Source organism: Ambystoma mexicanum, chromosome 8 (genome assembly GCF_040938575.1).
Source record: "Ambystoma mexicanum isolate Mex_15411 chromosome 8, UKY_AmexF1_1, whole genome shotgun sequence".
Classification (NCBI taxonomy): domain Eukaryota; kingdom Metazoa; phylum Chordata; class Amphibia; order Caudata; family Ambystomatidae; genus Ambystoma; species Ambystoma mexicanum.
The window spans coordinates 1,632,829,575-1,632,857,165 of record NC_090929.1 but is presented as its reverse complement, the minus strand read 5'-3'; the positions used below and the strand labels follow the sequence as shown (position 1 = coordinate 1,632,857,165).

Below are 27,591 nucleotides of genomic sequence, written 5' to 3'. Positions count from 1 at the left end.
TGTGTACTGTTGCTTGCATTGTGGTGGAATGAAAAGAAAGATCTTAGGTACAAATCGTGATTGTGCAATGTCTATTAACAGTATAAAAACAAGGAGAATGAGTATTGCGCAGACGGCTGCCTTACCACTCCCGGACTCCTCCGATACGGATGAGGATCCAGTGGAGTGTGCGCAAAATCCATCAAAGGCAATCTGCGTGAATGAGTTGCCGGAATCCTAACAATCATTATTTAATGAGGAAAGAAGACAGGAGGAGATACCTTGTGCTTTTAATAAAGCAAATCTCGGCTTGTCATTTATGGACACACCACCAATTTTTCTACCAGGTGAAATAACTATGTTAGGCGTATCCGAGCATTTTGATACCTCAACCCAGATTTCGACCACTATGGGTGTAAATAAGTTGGTTACAGTCATGGAGGAAGCTAATATAAAATCGAGCCTGAGTGACGACTTAAAAGACGTGGAGCCAGACAATCTACAGTTATTTAAAGAAGTGAAAGCGGAGACTAGAATTTTAAAGGAAATTCTGCTTGCATTAACTGTGTGGCCCGAGATGTTCACTGAAAAGATCTCCAAAATGATTGCCCCTTTAAGCGGGGCCTGTGACAACGAACAGAAGTCATCTCCGATAGATAAACCAAATGAGAAACAGTCGATGTTGAATGACAATCTACCAAAGCAATGTCCAATCGAAAAACTCTGCGAGCAACATGAGATCAATAATGATACCATGCCTTGTAGAGCAACAAATAGCTCCAGTGAGAAGGATCGTAGTGCTGTGCTATTAGCCAATGCAAATGCACCAGGAACCCTTACTGAAGAACAAGTTTTTGTGGAGTGTATGAATAAGAATGAGAATGTAATACAAAATAGTGTACCATCTGATAAAAGGGATGACAGTGCTCGTAACCACATGGACGTTATGTCCCTAACTGAAATGAGGGAATGGAGAACTCTGGCAGTGTCTCTTAAAGATTCATTTGAGCAACTGAAAAACATGGGTAAGCCCCTTTCGCGAAGGTAGCCAATTCAAGCTGGTGTCGTGGAATTCTAGAGGGCATACGCATTTAGCACTGAATAAAAAAGTATGCAAAGTTTTAGAGAACTTTGATTTTGTACTTATACACGAATCATGGGCGTGTGGACAACTGATATGGGACGGATATGTTGTATTGTGTCTTCCTGGTTCTTGTGGACCGAGAGGTCTCCCTAAGGGTGGCCTAGCACTAGCTTTTCGTAATTCTCACAATATTGAAAAGATATCTGAAAAACATCTGTAAACCTCATGTTTAGTTGCAACCTTTCATTTAAACATTCAAAATGGGAGGGTGGGTCTAATGGTCATTAATGTATACTGGAACAACGCTGAGTATGATGATCAAATGCTGGAGAAGTTGTTAGACGAACTAAATGTCTTGATTGATGAATGGTTAGTTTTTATACCTGAAGGCTTCATCATCATAGCGGGTGACATGAATGCAGATTGAAATTTATCAAATATAGAGATGGATTGGTGTTTAGGGGACAAGGGCATTATTGGTTCAAAAAAAGATTGTAAACGTTATAGAGGTGCTCTTTGGCTTAATTTTATAAGATCATGGGGAATGGATATGGTGTTTATTGATAAATGCACATGGAACGCCCGGTGAGTCTACAATTATAGACTACATATTTGTTAGTGACAAGTTGATTAAGGATTCTGAAAACATGCTTGTACAACCCAAGTCTGAAAGTGACGATGCTATGATATCAATTAATTTGAATCTAAAGAAAAAATCTACCCACAGAAATGTAAATTGTGTACCAATAACTGTCAATGTGAGAGGTAATAGGGTCAAATGGAATACTTTCAAGTCAATCAAATTTAATAATATGATGTGGCATGACTATGAGATAAGATCCTTGGAACAAAAAAAAAACATACTCGACTGCAGCGTTTGATGAGCTATTGGTCGCTAGTTTGGATCAGTTTCAGAGTTTAAGCTCTGGTCTTGTGCACAATAAAAGGACTCACAAGCACGCTTTTGACCTTGAGGCTAAGCAACATAGAGCTTTTTTGCACAAGCAATTACGTGCTATAAAGAAACTTAATTTGTTACCTGTCAATTACAAAGAACGAGCTAGAGTGTGTTGACAAGGTTACAAACATTATCGAGCTTCCCGTGCTCAGGGCTATGAAGGAGACTAATTCCAGAAATTACTGTTCTCTAATTAATAGCACTGAAGCATCGCAAATGCAGTTAACTACTAATCCTACTGATGAATTAGTATGGTGCAACTTTTTTGAGAACCTATATGCTCTTTCCAGTGACGGTACATTAGCAATAGATTGTAAGGAATGTAGATGGGTTTTAGATGTTTTGGTGAAGAAAATAATGTTGACGATTCAAAAGTTGAAACCTTCTGCTACTCCTGGTCCCAATAATTTAACATGTAACATACTCAAACAGAATGTCCACATATGGGCTGGAATATTGCACTTTATATTTAGTGATGTAATCCAGACCCAAACGATGCCAGACTCTTGGAAAGTCTTGTTCGTGATACTTATATTTAAAAAAGGCAATCGCCTATGTCCTAACAACTATAGACCTATATAATTAATTAACATAGAGACTAAGATATTTGCATCCTTGATAATGAAAAATCTGTTGAGTTAGATGGAGGAGAAAGAAATCCTCGATGTAAGGCAGTTTACGTTTCGGAAAGGCCTAGGGACTGATGCAGGTGGTCTTTTAGTATCCGTTCTGCAAAGCCAAGCAAAGAAATTTGAGCACGTCCCTCTGTTTGCTGCCTCAATGGACTTATCTGCAGCATTTGACATTATTGACAGACTGATATTATGGCAAAGGCTTGTCACATTGAATATTGATAGAGGCCCATTAGCCATGATTATCCATCTTTATACGAATACAGTTTTAAAGGTTAGGCTCAACAATGAAGGCTTGATGTCCAGAGAAATAAGAGCTAGGAATGGTCTGAAGCAAGGTTGCGCCTTGGCTGCGATCTTGTTTAATCTTTATGTATCTGGAGCTAATGATACATTTGAATCTTCTGGGTTGTTACCTCCCAGGATTGGGGGGATTGCTGTGAATTGGGTTGCCTATGCTGATGACTTTTTGCTGCTGGATCGCACAAAGATAGGCCTCCAAAGGCTAATCGATGTGTTTTCGGATTTTGTTAAAGAATTAAAATTGAACATTAATCCCACAAAAACTGTTGTTATAAATTTGGGACAAAGTAACAGGTTAAATTCTAATCCATTATGGTGTGTTGAAGGAACCAAGTTAAGATTACAGAAAGCCTTTAAATATTTAGGTTATACCTTCGCAAGTAGCATGACGCTAAGCTTTGCAAAAAAATGCTTAGAATCTAAGGCGAACGTGGCCGGAAATCAGTTGAAGGCAATTGAAAGGAAATTTGGTAAATTCACAATGACGGGATGAAGAGATTTATTTTGTTAAAGGTTATTCCAAGGTTAATTTATGGCTTGGAATTCTACCGGGTGAAACTGACTTCTCATCTAAAAACCATAGAAGCTTTAATCTGGAAAAAAGCATTATTTTTTCTACCTAAATGCATACCATTAGAAATCATAAGGTATGAGTTTGGTCTCTGTTCATTAAAAAGCACAATGGAAAGTAAAAGTGCGATGCTATATAGAAAATGCATTTTGGCAGGGCCGAATTCACTGTATAAAATACTAAAGGAGGGTGTAACGGAGAAATATATGATGGATTTACAAATTGAGGTGGAAAACATATTGTTGAATCTTGGTGTGTCAATGCAGTGTCTCTAGAGAAACCAGCAAAGATTAAAACACTGATTAAAGCATTAGACTGGGTGGCTAACAATGCAGCGATCATGAATTCAAAGCTATATAACCAAGTAGTTTCCGTGTGGAAATGGTTCCCCGAACTTGAGCCATATCTGGTGAAATATCCTTCAAGGAAACTTTGCAATAGTGTGATGCGATTCTGGTTCAATGTTTTAAATACTAACAAAATCTGTTATATCACAAAATTAATTCCAGAGAATAAGAAACTATGTAGATTTTGTGAAAAAAGCTGGCGCTGTTGAAACATTAGTACATCTGCTATTAGTGTGTTCTATGCTGTCTAACGAAAGGTTTGTCTTCTTTTCCGAATTCGTATATGACACAGCAAACGTATCCAGGGAGCAATTGTGGTTTGAAATGATGCATGGAACCAATATTGCATTGAAGTGCAAAGTTATAGATTTTCTAATAACCGTATGTAAGGTGCATTACATAAGGGACACTAAAGATCTAATGACCAAAGGTCCTGCAAGCATTAATCCTGTGCCCTAGAAGGCCAATGAGGTACAGCATTGCAGGTATTACTTGATTAGATGGTATGTGAAGGTTTTAGTTGTGTTTTAGACTGTGTCGTGATGTATAAATGTATATCTAGGAGAATCCGCTCTTATATTATGACACATGATCTGAATTTCGATGGAATTGTGAACATGTGATCAGTGTTCAGATAATGAAATTAGAAGTGAATTTTGGCATGAATTTGTTTTATGATGTTAATATAGTTGTGGAGAGATATAATGATTTTAAAGTTCGTTTTATGATCTTTTATATGTATTGTTTTGTAAAGGTTTATACAAACCAAAATACAATAAATAAATTAAAAAAAATAGAAAAAAACGTATTTATAATAGGACATTGGATGCCTATATTTCAACAATATCAGTTCGCCCATCAGCCAATAGCCTTGCTGAAATTGACAGTGACATTATTAAGTAAGAGTGACACATTCTGAGGGCACCAAACTGGCAAAGGCCCGCAGCTCAAGTTAGTAGGCACAGAGCAGCCATAACCTGGGCACTGGGCAACTTCACGCCTCTAGACCATCCCCAATTTCCCTGGTTACAAGTGCCTTCAAAGTGCTGTTGGGCTGCGTTGGGCTGCGTTGGGCTGCTGGAAGCCTCCATAGTCGTCCCCCTGCAAAACTCGCTGTTGCCGTCTGCGAGCGGAAGAACGCGGTTCTCGCAACACGGATCAGCTGCTTTCACTTTGGATTTGGACACAACACTTGCAGTCTCCACCCACTCGCCTGCCTCCCACTCCGCCCCCCACCCTGCATCACTTCCTATAAATACTTCGGTGCACGCGCATCCTGCGCGCGCATCCGAAGTGCCTTCAAAGTGCTGTTGGGCTGTTAGGCGGTGAGGTGGTGTGTTATGTGTGGTGACACTTAAGGGTTCATATTGGGGAACCTAGTATTACTCCTTTGGGGGGCTGGAAATGCGCTCTCCCTCAGAACGGAGTACAAAAAGTTCCAATGGTTTTATGCCTGCGAAGTGGTCGACCTTTAAACTCATCTCCAGTCAAAACTTCACACTCCAAAAAAAATCGAAAAAATAGTAAAAAAATGCAATCCATAAAAGAAAGCGTGTTTAGTGCTACTCCAGGGCCGAGTGAAACTACTGGTCTCGCGGCACACTGGAGCTCCATAACCGATCAAGACCTAATTAAACATGAGGTCGCATTTTCTTATGCGCGTGCGCACGCTCCTATAAAGTCCTCTAACGAACACTTACTTGCAGGCACAGAATTCCTGCCTAGCACGTCAGAGTTTAAGCCTTCCCGCAAAAGCTTTTTGAGCATGCGTATGGACATTGCTACCTCCGATCCCGAACTTCCCATTGAGGATCTCACCTCATCTCCATCGGATAATTCGATACTAGCTCCAGTAGTTCTTGCCGCCCTTGAAAAACGAGTACGGCTTTCGGTTGGGCCTTCCACGCCTGTCTCCCATTCTAACTGTGCAAAAGCTGATGTTCATATACACTGCAAAGATGTGGTACATAGGAAGGACATGCACGGTTCTACATCACCCTTGACATATGATTCTCACCCCTCTATCTTTCCTGTCTCCAGCTCTCGACCATCGTCTCCAACCCACCCCCAAAGTGGTAATAGTGAACCAGTGATAGACCTCACACATTCACCCGACTTAAAAACATCGAACCATCCATTAGGATTTGACTTCCTAGAGCCCACGGAAGACATGCGATCACTGGAAGCATCCTATCCAGTATTAACACGAATACTTAACCTATTAGATCGTGGCCATGAGTATACTCACTATGAATTAAGGGACTGTAAATCAGCACTCTCTGAAATTCTACTAAAAATCTCTAAACTGGAGGGATTTATATTTGCCGATGCTCTTAGACGGGGTCCTGAGATACAAAAGCCGACTCAGATTACAGAGCTTAAAACCAGCTCTGTGGCCACACAAACGGATGACCCAGATCCTTCCCTAATCGGACTTACTAATACGAACATTCCTTATCCTTCATACACATTTCCTGTTTCATTTGCACAAACACTCATTACTCAAAAACCTGCGACTTCTTGTCAAATACTCACCCATGCCCAACTATGTAAGGAAGTTGCATTACATCGTGAAAAGTTGGAACAGCTATTACTGCCTATACAAACTGAACCTGGGGAAAAAGAAGCGGAGGTTTACGCTAGTTGTATGGAGGGGGAGCAGGTGTCACATCCAAATAGTCCCTCAGCCCTGACCACCTTATTAGATATCAACGATGATGCTGTCTCCGCTCCGGCTGATATCCTAGCTAGAAATGATGGAACTTTATCCCCCCCTCTACAGCGCTCATTCATATCACGGAAAGATAAAAGACTTTTCTTCCGTGCTCTGAAAAGAAAAGCTGACCGGAAAAAAGCTCTCCAAGACATACAAGAGGACTTATTGCCTCTCCCTAATCCAAAGCCTAAAACTATGAAAAAAAATGTTAAGAGTCATTTATCTATACCTTCATCAAATCTAGAATCATTAAAAATTGCTGACACGGATCTGATCTCAGAGGAAATTCTATCTAATACCCACCTAAAAAAATTGCCATTACAAAAGTCGCATGTCTCCACTAATGAAAAAATCCACTCATCGTCCCAAACACAACTTCCCAATTTCTTTAAACCTATTGACAAAAAGTCCACGCAAAAAGAAACGACATCAGAGATAGCCTCGGTTGTAAACGACTCCGAACAGATTTTGGACTCGGCTCCTATGGCTGCCGCATCAATCGACGAGCTCAATCAGCTCCAAAATCTTGACAATAATAGGCAGCCTTGTAAGAAGTTGTCACCCCTGCTAAACTGCAGGGGCGGCATTGCAAACCCAAACCATCATGAAATACAGGCACAACTACCGAGAGAATGTTGTGAAGAGACGGGGGACATGAATAAACTGTCCACTACTATCATAGGATGGGAAATAATTGTGGTTGAGAATGGCACTAAGCGGCTTAATCGATCGGCTTTATTACAAGCATTTAATCGCATTCCAGGCCTGCGCACCTTACGTACGACTGATATTGAATGGATCACCTTGCCGCCAATACAAAACCATCGTATGGTGTGCAAGGTGCAATCATCTATTATCACAAATCTTGTTTTGCAATATACGGAGGATTTGCGCTCAATTGGCCTAATGCCATATCCATTTGATTCAATTGATGATGTATCTCATTTAATGAAACACCTTTGATATCTCCAATGGAGCAAGTGCCCAATCTACCCCCTGAACTTGCTAAGAATGGGATGAATGCAGAGGTAATTGCCCAACTAGTGAGTTTATCAACTTCCACCAAGGACTGGTCATGGTTAGCTGCCCTGCACAATACGCTGAACCCTGCCATGAATAACACTCCCCATTAACCCGTCCCCTTTTATATCTATTTTGTCTTGGAATTCATGTGGGTTTAGCAATTTAAAATCCTGGTTTAGCAATGCCAATGTAAGCAGGGAGTGTGACGTGATGCTATGCCAGGAGACAATGTGTGAACAAGAACTTATCTTGAACGGATACACCGTTATTCAATTAAAAGCGAAACGAGGCACAAGTGGTAGACCATATGGCGGTCTTGCAATCTGTTTAAATACTAATTTAAATGCAGATGTGTTAGAGGTTTTTCATGCCACAGCAATTGTAGCTGCACTCATCTTGCTGAAGGGTTTCCACCTTGCTCCTACTCTTATGGTATGTTTATATCACAATCCAGCAATGTGTAACCAATCCCTTGTGTTTCAGGAGTTAAATAATCTATTTGACGAAGTTTTAACACACTATCCTTCATGTGACATTGTTGTGGGGGGGGACTTCAATGCGCACTGTATACAAAACACGGTCAATACGTCTAATGGTAGATTTTCCCATCAAGCGAGACATCGAGGACGATTGTGGAAGGAATTTCTCGAAACATGGGAACTAGATTTTATTCCCTTTGTAGGTAATGACAAGTATTATACCTGGCGAAGAGGTGATACTGCGACCTGCATTGATTACCTTGCAACATCGCGGGGCCTGCAAATACTCTCCGACAGAATTATAATACACGATCCTGGGTTGAGTGATCATTGTACGATTCAACTAAATTTACAGTTAGAATTAACTGCTCTAGATAAAAACACCCAACAAAAATTTTTGGAAGGGGATCGTCCAGGCTTGTCGATTCGATGGCCAACTAATTTGTGTGATAAGGTCAATGATATGATCTCTACACGCCTTTCCTTATATTATACATCAGACCAACATCAGAAGTTCCCAAATCTGGTTTATGAGATTCTACCGGGATTAACAACAGAGATATTAAATATATTGTCGTCACGTACACTGCAACCTCACGTTGAATCTTTCCCGACTTACTCCAAATTCATAAATGAAGCGAAAAGAGTAAAACACGCGGCTCTGCGTGCAATCCGGAAAACTCATCTTACATGGGAAGCGTTTCAGAGGGAAAAAAGAAAAATTATAAACACCTATCGAAATAAATGTAGAGATCATAAACACTTTACCCACAACAAGTTAAATCAAGATATGTTCAGTACACTTTGCCACAGAGATAGACGAGCAACTTGGGCCTTACTTAGAGCTGGAACACTGACAGCTTCCACCTGTCAGTCGACAACGATCTCTTCACAGGACTGGAGAACATTTTTTGAAAACAAATTTGCCCTCCCTACAGCCTTCATAAAACACGAGTATAAATGGTCGTCTTTAGCCGCGCCCTCTTTTGCGCGATGGGATATTTCGACTATTGAGTCCACAATAGTAAAATTAAAATACTCTAAAGCAGCCGGCCCGGATGGCATTCCACCATGTGTTCTTAAACAAAATCCAGCTTTGTGGGCCGGAATTTACAAAAAACTGTTTGATAACATTCTAAAAACTGCCATCATTCCCGTCTCATGGCCAAACTCTATTATTGTACCTATATACAAAAAAGGACTAAGATCAGAACCTGGTAACTTTCGTCCGATCGCTTTAATTGACACTGCGGCGAAAGTGTTTGCCACTCTCCTCTTGAGAGAATTACAGGTAGTCATCAGGCAGCTAAGAGTTCTGTCCAAATATCAAATTGGTTTTCGTGCAGGAATGGGTACACCGTTGAACGCAACCATTATGGCACACCTGTTAGCCCACCATAAAACAAGGGACTCTGGACCATTATACATGGCATCAATTGATCTTACTTCCGCATTTGACTGCGTCATACGTGCACTTCTTTGGAATAAAATGGCCGATATGAAAATACCTGGGTACCTTATACAATTAATTTCCAAATTACATACAAACACTACCTATTTAATAAGACTGAACAATGATGGTTCTACAACGCATCCAATAAAAATTGAAATCGGGGTGAAGCAAGGATGTAATTTGGCGGCAACGCTTTTTAATTTGTATCTATGTGGTCTCAATGACATCTGGCACAAACAAATATCTTTTCCGGCAAGGCTGGGGCATTTACAAATTCACTGGTTAGCCTTTGCCGACGACATATTAATCTTTGACCGCACGCCCAAGGGCCTCCAAATTAAACTAGATCTATTTGCTTCTTACTGTCACACACACAACTTAAAATGTAATATTGAAAAATCCAATATAGTGATATTCAGAAACCTGAAGAGAAAAAATTTCACTAGAACTTGGACAATTGAAAATTTTCCATTATCAATAGTGCCCGCTATTCGTTATTTAGGATACACCATATCCGATTCTCAATCCTTGTTAACGTGGAAAGAGTTATTACAAAAGAAAGCTGCCCCTCTTGCCACACAAATGCGAATGGTGTATCTAAAATTTTGTAAATTCTCATTGATGCCACTGCTACAATTCTATCTATTAAAAGTGGAATCAGTTATTCTCTACACCTTAGATACTTGTATTGTAAATATTAACAGCTATCTTGATCAGCTTCAAGGCGGTATGTGGAAAGGGGCTATGCGATTGGCCAAATCCACTCCAAACCCGGTATTAAGACAAGAACTCGGCCTCACGGCACTATCCGCACGTCGAAACTGGCGGCTATTGTCCAACTTCGCAAAAATGCGATACCCCCCAGATAATTGTTTGTATGAAGATCTGGGTAAACTAATGATCAGGTCTGAAAAATCCTCACTCACAATATACTATTTACAAATGATTAGACTACTGGATGAAATAGCACTTGAACCAGTAGACTTACAATCGAGGCCGAATTATGTAAAATTACGTATGATGGAAAATGATTGGTGCAAAACTCTAGCTCAAATTGCGGAACTAAAAGGATATAAAGAAGCAGCTCGCTTTTGTTCCCCAAGACGTCCCCACAAACCCTATATAATCCAGTTTCCCTGCAATAAAGCCAGAGAAACTTATTTCCGATTTAAACTGAATCAGTCCTTAACACTCGAAAGGATTGAAAATTGGAGTTCATATTGGAGAGCAGCGGCTGGCATTCCAAACTGGTAAAAAAGCCTGAAATATCCAGAGTCAATCTCCCTCTCCTTCCGCCACATGCGTTTTGGTCAACAGGGCCTGTAATAAGCCCCCCTACTCTCTTAAGTCCTGGGACATCCACCTGGTCACGTTGCCGCACCCTTTTCCAGGTAGCCGTCTCTGCTGCTCCCCACCAATCCCTCCACCAGTCATCTATCCCGGGTCCTTAAACAATTTCCATGTCATGGCTCTCCTACGTTTAGCTAAAATACGCGCCAAGTCTTTCAGTTTACTAACGTGTGTCATACCCTTTCGACGCATAAAATAACCCAGCAAACATGCACCAGGAGAGAGCACATCCAATTCTACCCCTGCCTTCAGTAGCCTACTCGCCAGCCCCTGCCAGAACATCCCTGCCACTGGGCAATCCCAGAACATGTGGAGAATTCCCGCTTCCATCTCTTTACACCTAGGGCAACCCCTCGCCCCTACCCCTGGAAATCTAGAGATCTGCAGAGGTGTCAGATAAGCTCTATGTGTCACCAGCAATTGTATAAGCTGTGGTCTCACATTGCGTGACACTTTCTTGTGATATCCTAGTATCCTCAACCATTGCGACTCGGTAAAGGACACCTCCAAGTTCTCCTCCCATTTCCTTTTTATCCCCAGAGGGGGGCCAGCCCATTAGTTAGTAGGAGGTCGTATATTCGTGATATGGCATGCCCGCCCTCAGCTATATCGTATCGGATGTCCACAATCGTGTGTTTCTCCATCAACTCACTATTTACCGGCCACCTACTTGTAATCTCACTTTTAAGAGTACTATGTAACAAGTATTTCCCCCTGTGCACGCCCGTCTTGTTGTCCCAATTCCATGAAGGGTATGAAGGTCGTATCTTGCAACAAATCCCCTATGGTAGCCACCCCACTGATCTCCCAGAACTTGCGTATGTTCATTCTCGCCTGAGGCGAGAATGAAACCAATGATGCCAGGGAATCTGCCCTGACACTGGGTCTGTAAACTCCATCACAGCTATGGCTCTATCCCACACTTTCAACCCTAAGGACACCAAATGCGGCTTCTGACCCACCCGAGGCTTCCTGAGCCACAATAACTCCCTCGGGTAATAGCACCTATCAAAGGCGTGTAACATCACTGTGTCTGGGCTAGGGTCTTCAGCCAGCCAATCTACCACAAATTGCAACTGTCCCGCCACATAGTACAATTCAAAATGTGACACCCGAATGCCACCCTCTTCATATGGTCCATACAGTGTTGACAGTGCAATCCTGCTCCTCCCATTTTGCCACAAGCAACTTCTGCAGATGGGCCTTGTGATATAAAACAGGACATTCAAAAAAAGGTTTTAATAGTCTAGGCAGTACTAACATCTTAAACACCGCCGACCTGCCCATCAAAGAGAGGGGGAATTTAGTCCAGAACCTCATGGAACCCCTAATGCTCTCCAGGTCCTGCAACATATTGTGTCTATGTTCGACCCCTGGATCGTGATACACGTTAACCCCCAAATATCTAAAGTATGCTCTTTCCACTGCAGAGCCAGCACAGGCAGCGCTCGTTGCTCCACCCTGCCTAGTCCGGCTATTGGGAATAAGCTAATTTATCTATGCTAACGGTGATCCCCGATAGCTTAGCAAAAGGTGCCAGAGCCTCCAACAGCAGCTCCAAATTATCTTCAGGGTTCTGATATACAATAGTGTATCGTCAGTGTCGGAGCCTGTCTATTTCGATATCAGCCTCCTGATATTCCACCCGAGGTATTGGGCATTTGGTTCCATAGCTAACACATACAGCAACAATGACAATGGGCAGCCCTGTCTCATGCCTTTCTCTAGTTCCCATGCTCCTGATATGTATCTACCCGTCAGTCTTGTGTACACCAGTTGCACCCACTTAATGTATGCCTGCCCAAACCTGAATCTACTCAGGGTCGCATACAACCAATACCATCTTACTGAATAAAATGTTTTCACGCATCCAGCGTAGCTATGACACATGGCACCTCCCAGGTTGCAGTCCTATCTATTGAAGTTCATAATAGTTTCAATTAAGAAAAAGTAGAATTTATTTAATTCAAAGAGGCAGGGCAACTATTACAATAGTTGCACTAAATTATAGGACAGTTATTAATGAACATATACAAAAGAAAGCAACAACAAAAGAATAATATCCATAGGTTAATATATGCTTGGCTGACGCGTTTCGAGGTACTTTCCTCTTCTTCTAGAGCCTAATAGCACTAGGACACAAAATAGTTGAGAAAGAGTAAGAGACAAGGGAGAAAAGAAAAAAAGGGGGGGGGGAGAATAACTGATGAAATTTACATTTTGCATAGTCAGGTATGGCAAACATTATAAAACGTATGCTCAGTAAGTGTTAAGCACCAGTGGTTGTTAAATAGTAACAATGCATAGTGTTTGAGTACTTGTTATTCAACATACTGTGTATTCAATACAAAATTCATACTGATGCCTCCGCTTTTTAGAAACTTTCGTTTCGTGATCGGCACAGCATCTGAAATCCCTCGTTCTCTCGTTTCCCCGTTCTTCCTTATAGAAAGCTACCAAGGATTACGGCAAGAAAGTGATTTAGCTACACGCGAAAATGCGATCTACATTTTAACTACTTTAAGAGGCCTTCTGTAATCGTACATGCAGCAACCAGCACGTTCTGTGCCACTACCCTCGCTGAGTCTGAATCAATTTATATCAGGTACCGTTATGGACATATAGACATTATTCTCTCCATATTTCCATTTGCCTGATTGTGAGGCTATGACATACATTTGTTCTGCTTTTCTATTAGAATACGATGACTGGTACGGATTTATATGAACATATAGGAACCCTGGGTCACGTCGCCAAAAAACCATTCTCAGCTACGTACTCTTTCCACATTCGAGTACCCATGGGGTGATGGTTACGAGTGAGTTTCATTTCTTAATTTTAGTTTAACCGACAACTCGTATAAAAAATATTTTGTACACTCATCAGTTACTGGATAAAATGTAAGTTTCCCTTTACCTATATTTCCACAGATGTAGTTAGGTTTTCCTAACACAGTTGAATATACTGAAACTACAATCCTTCGGTTCTGAAGGATTTTTTTACTTGACAACTAGAGAAGGACACTGTTGTTGTACTCCAGTGACTTGTGAGTGATGGAACCTATATTTTTTTAATTATCACCGGCCTGTCATCACCATTAACTAGATATCCATACCCTCTTATTCACCATGGCTTCAAGCTTTTTTGATTGATCGTTCACTTAAGATAATGCATAAATCTAGCTATATCTTTATTAACCCTTCAATTAATGTTCTTTCAAATTGGTGCTCACCGGGTCCCCTTATAACCTTACAACTTCCAGCAACAGCATGAAGCTGGGCATCACTATGAATTTTGTATTGAATACACAGTATGTCGAATAACAAGTACTCAAACACTATGCATTGTTACTATTTAACAACCACTGGTGGTTAACACTTACTGAGCATACGTTTTATAATGTTTGCCATATCTGACTATGCAAAATGTAAATTTCATCAGATATTCTCTCTCCCCCCTTTTTTTCTTTTCTCCCTTGTCTCTTACTATTTCTCAACTATTTTGTGTCCTAGTGCTATTAGGCGCTAGAAGAAGAGGAAAGTACCTAGAAACGCGTCAGCCAAGCATATGTTAACCTATGGATATTATTTTTTGTTGTTGCTTTCTTTTGTATATGTTCATTAATAACTGTCCTATAATTTAGTGCAACTATTGTAATAGTTGCCCTGCCTCTTTGAATTAAATAAATTCAACTTTTTCTTAATCGAAACTATTATGAACTTCAATTGAATATGCTCGACATGTGATATCACATGCAAATCTATTGAATGTCTTTATTGACAACATTATATAGTGTGCAGGGGATGGGAGGGCTCCTAACTTTGGATCCTCTGACTTCTTCTACTTTTTGCTATATTGGTCTTGTGCCAAGACCATTTTTCTCCCCCGCACCTTAAATTTACATAACTCATTTTATAAATTATCAATTGATAAACGACCTCAAACTACTTGTATGCACCGACAACCACAAATATTCTCTTGCAGTCCTATCTATCACATGATGCAGCCTTCTCAAGTTTCAGGACATACTATGTCCTGGAATGTACCCCGTCTGATCTGTCTGTACTAGCTTACAAATTCCTTTTTTCATCCTCGCCGTTAAGATAGCCATCAAGATCTTATTATCCTGGTTCGACATTGAGAGTGGTCTATAGGAGCTACATTCCATCTGAGTTTTATGGGGCTTGAGCAAGGGTATGATTATTGACTCGCTCAGGCTAAGGGGAAGAACCCCCTCTGTGTAAGCATCATAGAAGGTACTAAGCAAGTGAGGGGTTAACACTTTTGCGTATTCGTTGTTAAATTCGCTTGGCAGCCCATCCGAACCCAGCGTCTTCCCCGTTGGCAGTCTGACAATGATATTGTGTAAATCCTCCACTGTTATGGATGCCTCTAGGTTATCTCTGTCCTCTGGGGACAATCCCAGCAGATCAATTTCCTCTAACACCTCAAACAAGGAGGTACTAGGTGCAGGCGGTCCCTCCTTGTATAAGTGTTTTTGCAAAACACTTCATTAACCTCTTTTTGAGTGCAGCATATTTCACCCTGCCCAGTATTTATCCTGCGTATGGGGCTTTGTTGTACTGCCTCTTGTACAGCCATGCTAGTAAACGGCCAGGTTTGTCCCCCTCTATGTGCTGAATCTCTGTGTACTTGGCAACACTATGCGTGCCTAACCTCTCCCAGCAATCTATGCAATCTGTTGTAACTCCCTTATCTTCTTGTCTTTATCTAAGGTTTGTTCCTGAGAAAGCTGCAGGGACCTCAGTCATTCTTCCGCTATGGTTAATACCCTAGCAATATTTAACTGGGCCCCACTAGACCCCGCTATAGCAGCCCGTCTGATCACCGCTTTCAATGCTTTCCAAAACGTTCCAGTGCTATATACGCTACCCAGATTGTGCGATACATAGTCAGAGATGCAATCCTTTAAGGAATCCTGGAACGGGGTCCCTAAGCACCTCACCCCTGAGTCTCCACGTGGGTATCGGGGCCCTGACAGGAGCATATTGCCAATGCAGACTGAGCTGGGCATGATCGGACAAGGTCCTTCCTTTATATTGGGCGCGTGTGACATGATGTACTAGTTCCTTTCCCACAAAGAAGTAGTCAATCCTCGTATGTACTGCAGGTGGTGCTGAAAAATGTGAGTTAGTGTTGGAAATGTGCGTGAAGCACTCTCCAGACATCTTCTAAAACACGGGATTCCAGGAGTGATTGTAACACCCTGGCGGGCGGGGCTGGTTTACTATATTTGTGATCAGACCTGTCTAGGCTTGGGTTCAACATACAATTAAAATGCCCTACCCATACCACATTGCTATCCCTGGAAGGGCCTAGCCGCGTATACAAAGTCTGAAAAAAACTCTGCTGCACCATGATTAGGGGCATACATATTTACCAGACATGTATTCACATGCTTGAGGAGTCCCTGTTCAAGCATCATCTTGCCTTCATTGTCTAGCTTCACCTGTGTAACCTTGAAGGAAACAGAGGGTGCAATCCATATCAAGACCCCCCCCGAGCATAAGCTGAGTATGGAGAGCCAAGGAGTTGCCCTCCCCATTTCCGGGCAATCACTGCCTGCTTATCTACCGTAAAATGTGTTTCTTGCAACATAGCGACATCCACTGTACTTCTCCTAAGATATTAAAACACCCTGTTACGTTTTACAAAAGCGTTCAACCCCCTCACATTCCAAGTAAGTACCGCTAAAGATCCCACCATTTTTGTTTGTCCACACTCACTCCACCAGCCACCCACATTCTCCCCCTTCCCTGCCCTCCTCCCCCTTGTAACAGTTCAGTCCAGAATGCTATCCCGCTCATCTCATTCTGCATACATGCAGGCAAACCCTCCCGTTTCTGAACCCCCCAACTTACCCCAACTAAATAACTGCCAAGCATTGTTGCCCTTGCTCAGGCCTTCCCACTTCCCGCATTCCCCCATGCAATCTTGGGGGTGGGCACAAAAACAATTGCCCCAAAAAACAAAACAAAAGGGACATGGTAGGCACGCCCATGGGCCTGATCTGTTCCACTTCGCCACAAACCATTTACCAATAATGACCCATAGCATTTTCTGCCATTCATGTAACAAAACAGTTATGAATGCGCATATAGGCGCTATATATATTTAGACTATAATATTATATCATATCATGACTGCAGGAACCTGATCTACACAACAAAGGATGCCGGCAGTCTCTTAGCGCTGGGCTATCTACTTGCCCTTTTTTTCATTGTCATATATGGCCAGGCCATTACTTACAGGCCAGCACGTCACTGTCTCATAGAACCTGCGACTGGATAGAACATCCATCATGGGTCCCTCTGTTATCCTCCCTTTCACGCTCGCCCAGGCCAATCTTTTCCCTGTCCATCCATGCTTGTGCCTCCTCCGGGAGATCAAAAAATCATGTCTTGTTTTTTAAATAATATTGTGTCGTGCAGGGCAAATCAACATGTATTTCAGACCAGCCCGACGGAGCCTAGCCTTCACTGATGAAAATTGTGCTCTTTTTTTTTGCATTGGGAACGTATAATCCGGGTGAACAACCAGATTTGCTGAGTCCCTCTTCAGTTCTCCCCCTTGCCATGAAAATGCCAGGATCTTTTCCCTGTCCTTATAGTTCAGGACTTTGTCAATGATTGGTCTTGGGGGAGCCCCAAGAGGGGCTGCCTAGTTAGTGCCCTGTGCGCTCTCTTCATTGTGAAGCCATGTGTAAGGTTCCCCGGCCCAATTTCCTGAAGCACCATATTCTCAATATATGTTACTTCTACTCCTTCCAGCAGGCCAACAATGTGTATATTATTTCTCCAGGCTCGTCCCTCCACCTCTTCAGCTTTGTTTTGTAGGAGGCCGACCTTCTGCTGTATAATATGGACGTCAGATTAAGTTTCCCAGAGTGCGCCAGAATGCTCCTTCACCTGCGTCTCCAGGGTTGTAGTACGTTCCGCCAAGTTCCGCACATCCTGACACAGGAGACCCACATCAACTTTCTGTCATGATGCCTACCCCCGGAGCACCAGGCCAGGCCCAGCACCCCCGGGAGCAGGCATCATGCCCCCGGGTAAAAGCCCAGCGGCCCCTTATAGGGCCTCTTTGGAATCTGTCCTGGCGCCTTTGGCACCAGGCTCATGTTGGACATCAGTCCTGGCGCCATAGGCGCCAGGCTCATAAAGGAAAGTGTTTGGTGCACTTACCTGATGCAGACCATGCTGCATACTCACCTGATGCAGACCACCCTGCATGAAGACCCAAGCCAAATGAGGCTTAGGAGGGACTATTTTTCTGAAGGGACTATTTTATGACTTGGGTGGGGCTGTGGAAGAATACTTACCTGGGACTTCTTCCAAGGCTATTTAAGCCACGCCCGGACAGCCACACGTGCTTCGCGTTGTTCTGCATCCCAGCAGCTGAACGCTCACTGTGTCTGCTCCTGCACCTGGACTCCAGCCACGCCCGCCTCGAACCAGGAACACCTGTAAGGAAAGAAGAGAAGAGAAAGGTGAAAACCAAGAACTTATTCAAACTTCTTACCTGCATCCGGAATCTTCACGCCAGCATTCTTGAAGAGAGACTTCCATTTAAAAGCATTGCGTTGCTTGCTGCAGCGCCACGCTTCACTCACCTGTCCTCGAGACATCTCCCGGCTCCATCGCGGCTGTCAGCACCGGTCGCCGCATCTCTGCACCTAGGGGAGAGAAGAAGAGACAAAAGCTGAGCAGAGGGAACACAGGAGGAAAGCCGAATTTTCAGCCATAATACTTACCGGCTTTTCGTGGTGAACCATTCCACATTTCGGGTCGGCGCCGCTTCTTTGGCAGGTACCGCACCCCGGCCTTTGTAGGGAAAGGACAAAAGACATTACTGGGGAATTATAAAGACATTTAGAGGGGTCGCCCTCATCACTAACTCACCTGATTTTACCGTCGGCAATTTAACCCCTCAACGCATCGCCTTCGTTCTGCACCTGAAATAAAGGACAGATCACAGGTTAGGAAGACAACATTAAAAGAGGCTCACACTTGAACTTTTGAATCTTCATACTTACGGCGTATCGCTCCGAAAAGTCAAGTGGATTTTGCCAGCGCCATTCTGAAAACCAGTGAAGTAACTGGATGAACGCGCGCCCCTGCACCAGAAGCAGGATGGAGAGTTCATCCTTCCAAACCATAAGGTGAGCTTAAACCGGGGGTTTTGGAGGAAGTCAGAGAAGAACGAAGGGGGGAAAAGGGGAAGCAAGCACACTATTCTGCAGACAGTTAATCCCCCTTTCTCATCTGCAGAAGGATATTCCTACGGGCCAGACAAGCAAGATTTGGGGGTCCTGTTCAATCGGTGGTCCGAGTTCTGCGCTTCACGCTTGAAGAGGCCACAGCAACCCAGACTAGACCAGCGCCTCCGTGGGAGCCAGGTGAGCGTTTCAGAACACGAAGCCTTCCTACAAATTCCCACCCAGGCGCTATGGAAACTTCTGAGACTGACCAGTTGGCCCAACTACTGGGGGAATTACGGGCCGAAGTACACGCCGCTCGTCAAGAGACTAATGCTCTCAGGAGGGAAGTGATTGTCACAAAGGAAAGAGCTGATGACCTGGCTAGACAGCTTATGCAAGGTCAAGCTGGACAAACTCCTTTGCCCGGTTCCGGGGGGAACCCCGCTTCTGTCCTTTCCAGTAACCCGGTGCAGATTAATCTACCTGGAAACATGCCACTGGCCCCACCCGAACGCTTTGCTGGGGACCCCAAACGATTCGCCGTATTCATGAATCAGTGTCGTTTGCATTTCCTATGCAGACCTGGGGCCTTCCCTAATGACCAGACCAAGGTAGCCTTTGTATTGTCATATCTCAGCGGCAGTGCTGCCGATTGGTCAGTTCCACTGGTAACTCAAGATGACCCGATTCTTCGTGATTTTCAAGGATTTCAAGCAAGCATGGAAAGGTTATTTGCTCGTCACTCCCAGGGGCAGGCTCTGGATGGCAAACTTCTATCTCTGCGACAGGGCAATCAAGACCTCCTATCCTACATTGCAACCTTCAATAGACTAATTGTGGAAACTGGGTGTCCAGAGGATAAAAGAATCACGTTATTTTATCGAGGTCTACGCGGAGAACTTGAAGATGTCCTGGCCCAAGTTGTAAATCCGCCCCAAGAATGTTCAGAATATATAGACTTAGTGGTCCAATTGGATCACAGACTGCAAAACAGAAAAGCAGATCGGTCCAAGTTTGAGACCCGGGTGTTGGTCAAGACCCACGCTAACCTCAAGGGCGCTGAAGCCTCTGAGCCAATGCAAATCGGAGGGGTTAAAGGACCTCTAACTCAAAAGGAACGTGAAAGAAGACGGCAGATGCACTTATGTCTTTATTGTGGGTCCTCTGGACACTTTCTACGAGATTGCCCGGCAAAGCCGCCCAAGAAGGTGGTAGGAGCCGCTGATAAAATCCATGAAAACTCTGTATCGGGAAACTACCCCGCCCGACAAGTGTAGGGGTCTGCTTTCCGAGCTTGAAAACAAACTCTCAGACCTCGCATTTCATTGTGCCAATGGTCCTCGTAGATCCGGAACAGCCTAAGCGGTTGCATGCAATAAAGGCATACATCGATAGTGGGGCTATAGGAAACTATGTGGATCGTGAATTGGTCTCCAGGATTAACCTTCCTCTGCGTCCTAAAACCAGCAAAGATGTCATCACCACAGTTGATGGAACCGAAATTGCCTCTGGACCGGTAACACATTCCACAGCTGAGGTGACACTTGTAGGTCCGGACGGCCATCGGGAGGCAGTTGTGTTTGATGTAATCAAGGCTCCACAGTTTCAGGTTATTCTCGGAATCCCTTGGTTAGAGACACATAATCCTCGAATTGATTGGCGAGCGAAGAGAATAACCTTTCCGGAGTGTGCACAAACCTGCTACCCAGAAAATCTGAAGATCAGTCTAGCATCAGTAACCTCAGTCTCCATGCAACTACCTCCGGAATACCAAGACTTTCAGGACGTCTTCCAAAAGGAACAGGCCAACACGTTACCTCCTCACAGATCGTACGATTGCCAAATCGATCTGGTGCCCGGTGCACAACCCCCTTGTAGCAGGATTTATGCCCTTACTGAACCGGAGAATCTGCATTTGAGACAATATTTAGATCAATACCTAGCCAATGGTTTCATTCGCCCGTCAAAGTCTCCGGCATCCTCGGCTTTGTTCTTTGTGCCAAAAAAAGAAGGCGACCTTAGAACTTGTATTGATTACCGCGCATTGAAACAGATAACTGTTAAAAATCGTTACCCTCTGCCTTTGATCCCTGAACTCCTTGACCAGGTAAAGGACGCTTGTTTATACACCAAGTTAGATCTCCGGGGGGCTTATCATCTGGTACGAGTAAAAGAAGGCGACGAATGGAAAACGGCCTTCCGTACAAAATATGGACTATTCGAATACCAGGTGATGCCTTCCGGGTTGTGCAACGCGCCTGCTGCCTTCCAATTCTTCATGAACGATGTCCTTCGGGAACTCATCGATGTCTGTGTTGTCGTGTATATCGATGACATTCTGGTGTACTCCTCTTCGGAATCAGATCACAGAAAACATGTCAGGGCCGTCCTAGAGAGCACAAACTGTTTGCAAAGCTGGAAAAATTCGTTTTCCATACCACCGAGGTTGAGTTTCTTGGATTCATCCTGACACCTAAAGGGGTCCGAATGGACTCACGGAAAGTAGATGCCATCCTCAAATGGCCATCACCTAGTTCGGTGAAAGGTGTCCAAAGCATGCTTGGTTTTGCCAATTTTTATCGCAGGTTTATCCCGGAATTTTCACGGGTGGTGCAACCCATCACTGCACTCTTGCGGAAAAATAAACGTTTTGAATGGACCGAGGAGGCTGAACAGGCCTTTCAGAAATTGAAAGCTAAATTTACGTCCGCACCTATTCTGAAACACCCGCGTCCCGATCTCCCATATATAGTCGAAACCGACGCATCCAGCTTAGCCATGGGAGCTGTCCTGTCTCAGAGAGACCCTGAAACCAACCAACTGCACCCCGTAGCATTTTGGTCCAGAAAGTTCTCGCCGCCGGAGATAAATTATGCAATCACGATAAGGAATTATTAGCCATTAAGTCCGCCTTTAAGGCTTGGCGGCATTATCTTCTTGGCGCCAGGCATACCGTCACCGTGATCACTGATCACCGAAATTTACAATATTTAAAAACTGCCAAGGCTCAATCTTCACGACAGCTCCGATGGGCTCTGTTCTTTGCTGAGTTCGATTTTGTAATCACTTACCGTCCCGGCTGTAAGAATGGCAAAGCGGACGCGCTATCTCGAATTGGAATGGGAGAAATGGACACAAACTCAGAACCTGTGCCGATAATTCCCGAACAAAGAATTTTGGGGATAACCACTTTACAAACACTTGAAGTCATTCAAGCACGGGTAAAACAATTCCTGGACTCTTCAGCCTTGCAGGATTGGATCAAAAGGGGGTCTTACTTTTCAGTCAACGATGGCTTACCTTACTTCCAAGGACGCTTATTTTTGCCAGAAAAGGAATTGCAAGAACCAGTTATTTCCCGTCATCATGATACTCTGATGGAAGGACATCCTGGCATTGCCAAAACAGAGGAAAAAATTAAACGACAATTCTGGTGGCCTTCCTGGCGAAAGGATATTAAATCTTTTGCGATGTCCTGTGGAGTTTGTGCCCAAACAAAGGTCAAAAAACAAGACCCGCCGGTCTTCTTCAACCCTTAGACATTCCACCAGCACCTTGGCACACCTTGTCACTAGATTTTATCACGGACCTGCCCTCTTGTAATGGATACAATACTATTCTGGTTGTGGTGGATTTATTTTCCAAGATGGCCCATTTTATTCCGTTGAAAGGATTACCTTCAGCTTTTGTTCTTGCCAAGGAATTCCTCGAAAATATCATCCGTTTGCATGAATTCCCGTCCATACTAGTCTCCGATCGGGGAAGCCAGTTTATTTCTCATTTTTGGAAAAAGTGTTGTCAACTGGCACAAATCGACGTAAGACTCTCAACCAGCTACCACCCACAGACCGATGGTCAGACGGAGAGAACGAACCAGACCCTTGAACAATATCTACGATGTATGTTGCACCAATCGGAGGGTAATTGGAAGGATATTTTATGGGTGGCCAAATATGCATACAATAACTCGATACATTCTGGAACTGGTCAGAGCCCCTTTTATACCCTATATGGACATCTCCCTGGTACTTCAGACTTGGACTCACCTTTGAGCCTTGAAATGCCCGCAGTGGACCATTTGCATTCTACGATTACTCAAGCCTTCAAGGATGCAGCTGCACACTTACAACATGCGAAAGGGAAATACAAAAAGAATGCAGATCTGCATCGAAGAGAGGTGCTTCCATACCAAATAGGGGATCAAGTATGGTTGGCTACCAAACACTTATCGCTCAAGGGACCTCAGACCTTTAATCCAAGGTATTTAGGCCCTTACCTGATCAAAGCTATAATTAACCCAGTGGCAGTCAAGCTAGATCTACCAGCTAACATGCGGATTCACCCCGTTTTTCATGTGTCACTTTTGAAACCAGTGCAACCAGGAACCAGATTAATAAAGCCACCAGAACCAATCCAGATAGATGGGGAGTCCGAATTCGAGGTGAAGAACATTTTGGATTCTAAGATCTCAAAATCAAAACTTTTCTATCTAATTGATTGGAAGGGGTACGGGCCTCAGGAAAGGTCTTGGGAACCCAGCGACCACGTACATGCCCCTCGGCTAGTAAAAAGGTTCCATCGGAATTTCCCAAACAAACCGAAACCTCCAGAGGGAACAACCTTGGGAGGGGCCTTGGGGGGGAGTGCTGTCATGATGCCTACCCCGGAGCACCAGGCCAGGCCCAGCACCCCCGGGAGCAGGCATCATGCCCCCGGGTAAAAGCCCAGCGGCCCCTTATAGGGCCTGTTTGGACTCTGTCCTGGCGCCTTTGGCACCAGGCTCATGTTGGACATCAGTCCTGGCGCCATAGGCGCCAGGCTCATAAAGGAAAGTGTTTGGTGCACTTACCTGATGCAGACCATGCTGCATACTCAGCTGATGCAGACCACCCTGCATGAAGACCCAAGCCAAATGAGGCTTAGGAGGGACTATTTTTCTGAAGGGACTATTTTGATACTTGGGTGGGGCTGTGGAAGAATACTTACCTGGGACTTCTTCCAAGGCTATTTAAGCCACACCCGGACAGCCACACGTGCTTCGCGTTGTTCTGCATCCCAGCAGCTGAACGCTCACCGTGTCTGCTCCTGCACCTGGACTCCAGCCACGCCTGCCTCGAACCAGGAACACCTGTAAGGAAAGAAGAGAAGAGAAAGGTGAAAACCAAGAACTTATTCAAACTTCTTACCTGCATCCGGAATCTTCACGCCAGCATTCTTGAAGAGAGACTTCCATTTAAAAGCATTGCGTTGCTCGCTGCAGCGCCGCGCTTCACTCACCTGTCCTCGAGACATCTCCCGGCTCCATCGCGGCTGTCAGCACCGGTCGCCGCATCTCTGCACCTAGGGGAGAGAAGAAGAGACAAAAGGTGAGCAGAGGGAACACAGAAGGAAAGCCGAATTTTCAGCCATAATACTTACCGGCTTTTCGTGGTGAACCATTCCACATTTCGGGTCGGCGCCGCTTCTTTGGCAGGTACCGCACCCCGGCCCCTATGGGGCAAGGACAAAAGACATTACTGGGGAATTATAAAGACATTTAGAGGGGTCGCCCTCATCACTAACTCACCTGATTTTACCGTCGGCAATTTAACCCCTCAACGCATCGCCTTCGTTCTGCACCTGAAATAAAGGACAGATCACAGGTTAGGAAGACAACATTAAAAGAGGCTCACACTTGAACTTTTGAATCTTCATATTTACAGCGTATCGCTCCGAAAAGTCAAGTGGATTTTGCCAGCGCCATTCTGAAAACCAGTGAAGTAACTGGATGAACGCGCGCCCCTGCACCAGAAGCAGGATGGAGAGTTCATCCTTCCAAACCATAAGGTGAGCTTAAACCGGGGGTTTTGGAGGAAGTCAGAGAAGAACGAAGGGGGGGAAATGGGGAAGCAAGCACACTATTCTGCAGACAGTTAATCCCCCTTTCTCATCTGCAGAAGGATATTCCTACGGGCCAGACAAGCAAGATTTGGGGGTCCTGTTCAATCAGTGGTCCGAGTTCTGTGCTTCACGCTTGAAGAGGCCACAGCAACCCAGACTAGACCAGCGCCTCCATGGGAGCCAGGTGAGCGTTACACTTTCACTGCGCCAATTTTTTCCCCCAATGTTCCTTTTAGATCTGCTATTGCTAGCATCACCCGGTTGTGCAAGTCAAGCCCCCTTCCCCAACTCTGTCTACATATCCTCCTCGGGTGCTTGTTTCTTTGATTTGGTGCAGGCGTCCAAGGTTGGTTGGGTAGCTTTGTGTTTGCCGACTCGGGAGGCATTCAGCCAAGTGTTAGTCTCCTCTTCGATCCCTGAGCGTCCAACAGGTTGCCCCTCACCTTTGCAGGAACCCAGAACTTGGTAGTTGCAAAATGTGGCATCTCAAAGAGCACAAACAAATGCTAACAGGATCTAAACTCCACTGCCCCCTTTTCTTTGATCCGAAATGAGCTCAGCACAGGGAATCTTCTGGGGCGTAGTGCCATTTGTGTACTGCCACAGGTGCCAGGCCTTTTGTGCCTCCTCACGCCCACCGGTATGGGCATAATCCTACTGCACTTGTGTCTGTATCCCCAGCCGTTTGCGCAATTCCTTCAGCTGGCAGCTGCTCTGCAAGCACCGTCTAGGACTGCACACAGGCTTCTTCCCACACATACAATGTGCTCCAGCCACTCTTCCGTGGATGCTGGGCCCGGGTCACCTGTTCTCACTTGGCCTGGCACTTGTCAGGTCTGTTTCTCCAGTGGTGGGGTTTCCAATGCTCTCACCAGCCCATAATCTGGTGTTCACCACTCTGCCTTTTCCTGCATCAAGCCTTGCCCTAGCCAAATGCTGCTCGGTTCTTGCCCCCAGGATCACCAGGAGGCCCAGGGTCTTATATATCTCCATGAGTCACTTCCCCTCTTATAAGTTCAACACTGTCCATGCACCCTGGCTTTGCTTTTTCTTTTCACTCTTCAGCTCCTACTGTGCCTGGGCCTTCTATCTTCTTTCACCCCCATGCCCTGGTTCTGGGCCTTATCTTTGGCCGCTTCCCCCACTATCCACTGCCTGGGCCCCCTACACAAGGGAGCATCGTCCTCTCGAGTGCTCATACCTGTCAATCTCTGCAGCATCTAGTAAATCCCCACTGCAGCTCCACAGGCTTTGAGGTATCCAGTTGCCGGAGGAATTCTACGACCCAGCAAGGGACGATTCCCTGTAGGTCCTCTCTTTCGCCCCCATCCCAGGCCTCACTGCAGCTCGGAGAACCACTGGTCTGCAGAGCAGCTGTCCCGGAGCTGCACCTTCTCCTTGCCAATTCTGCAGAGTGCGTCCTCGCTCTGCATTCGCTCACATCGGGCAAGCGGGCCAACTCCAATACCCTCAAGACGAGAGAGCAATCAAGCCAAGCCCACAATGCCTGTGTCACTCCTGGACAGCACTGCTCACAATGTCTTTGTTCGGGACACTACACCTGTCACTGCTCTCTTCCACCCAGTTTACCGTACGGATCCTCGGTAGCAGTCACTTCTCGTGTTTTGTGCTGCAAGCTATGGCCATCCGCTATGCTCCGCTTTCTTCCCTGCCGGCTCGTCCAACAGGGCTCCTCGCTGCAAGCTACAAATTAGCGCTCTCAACCCCTGGGACAGTCACTATGTTCCTTTGTTCTGGTCAGCTCTCGTCGGCCATCTTCTTTTCAGACTGCACCGAGGGGGCAACCAGATTCGCTCCATTGATCTCCTTCACCTCCTTCTTGCTATCATACGCTCTGCTCCCACGCTCTGCCGAGCAGTTCCCATAGTAGGTGCTCAGCCTCTTGCCAACTTCAAAGGGACATATATGCCTGTTTTACACACGGATAACGTTGGATCAAGCAGGAACAGTCACAAGAGCAGACCTACTCCATTGGCCAGAAAGCCACGCCGCCGGCCGCAGGTTTGATTATTCACTCACTTGACTCTAGCTTTTGTTCTAGTTATGATTGTCATCACTGCAAAATCATACCATCATTAAATTATTACTTTGAGTCAAAACATTGTACTTTGACAAACAATTTCAAGTTATGCAGCGACCAGTCGACTGATTCCAATTTGACTTCCCCTTTAAAACCACATCCATCCTTATTTAGGCCAAAGCTCCCCAACTGTAAGTCTCAGCAGACTGCCTGCTCTTGCAGGAGATCCTGGGCTGGGGAAGCGCCGTTCATGACAGGGGGAAGCTGAGCTTTTCTCCTTTTATTTAAGACAGAATGGTCAACACCCTAGTTTGGCTCCCCCTGATACTCCACAAACACATGTCCATCATTCTAGCATTAGTGGCGCATGCCTGTATCTGACTAGTGCCCACCATCTACTGCAAAGTATTCCAGTGCCTCAGAGTAAACTGACCCAGGGCGTAACTGTGTGAAACACATTCCCCTGTAAAACCTGGCCCTCACTTTAATAGGCCTTTTCCTGCCTTTTTGCACTGTCTGGTGTGATTCGGCCCCTCTCCATTCAGATCTAGGTA

The 27,591-nt window shown here is 44.7% G+C and overlaps 1 protein-coding gene across 1 annotated transcript in view; it reads right to left on the bottom strand.

Annotated features, from left to right (window-relative positions):
• The window catches only part of LOC138473430 (deleted in malignant brain tumors 1 protein-like), a 650,575-nt gene that overhangs the window by 133,239 nt on the left and 489,745 nt on the right, over positions 1–27,591 (bottom strand). The gene's annotated exons all lie outside the window — the stretch shown is intronic.